This window comes from Tupaia chinensis, unplaced genomic scaffold (genome assembly GCF_000334495.1).
Source record: "Tupaia chinensis unplaced genomic scaffold, TupChi_1.0 Scaffold144687_1, whole genome shotgun sequence".
NCBI lineage: Eukaryota > Metazoa > Chordata > Mammalia > Scandentia > Tupaiidae > Tupaia > Tupaia belangeri.
The window spans coordinates 12,630-13,541 of NW_006204548.1; positions in this window are offsets into that span (position 1 = coordinate 12,630).

The following is a 912-nucleotide window of genomic DNA, read 5'->3' on the forward strand; positions in this document are numbered from 1 at the left end:
GAGAGAGACAGAGAGAATGAAAGTGAGAAATCTCTTCCCAGGGAGATAGCCACACAATGATCCCTTCTCCTCCATTTTCCTCTCTGGATTTTGGGCACCCACACACAGGTGCCCTGTGTGATTTTCAAGCTGTCAGGTTCGGGACTTGGACCATGGTCAGTCATGTGGGAATCCTGTGTCTTAATTACCATGCCACCTGGTGGCTTCTCTATTGACACATTTTATTTTTTTAAAGAGAGATTTTTTGCTATAGGGCATGTGTGCTCACTGAAGAGGCAGAGACAGAGAAACAGGAAGCAAGAAATCACTTTTCCAGAGAGAATAGCTATGCCACAATCCCTTCTCCTCCATTCACCTCTTGGGATTTTGGGCATGCATGCACACGTGCCCAGCATGAATTTGAAGCCCCTGGGTCTGGATCTTGAACTGTGGTCTAAGTGGGAGTCCAGCAACATAAGCATTATGCCATCTGCTGGTCCCTCTATTGCCACATTTTATATTCACAGTTGTGTTGATGAGACATAGATCCACAGAACCTAAGAAACATTTCCAGGGTCCATCAGGTCATGGAAGGAAAAGGCTGAAGTAGAACTCACTTTTGTTGGATTCCAAGTCAGAAACTTTCTCACTCTTTGGGACTGCCTCCCTCAGTCAATGTTCTACAGTTAAGAGGAAATGATAAAAGAGAAATAGAACTGGATCTCTGGGACTTAAACATATGTAAGGAAAGGAGAGTGGCTCTGAAATTCTGCTCTGAGATTAAAAGCAAGAAGAGGGCCAGAAGGGGCCATGGAGGTGAAGGAGGATGGATTCCACATGGCCAGCAGTATGGTTTGAGTCTTGGATCCAGCAGCTTAAAAAATCACCTGGAAGTATATGTGTGCATGCCCAAAATCCTACAAGGAGAATGAA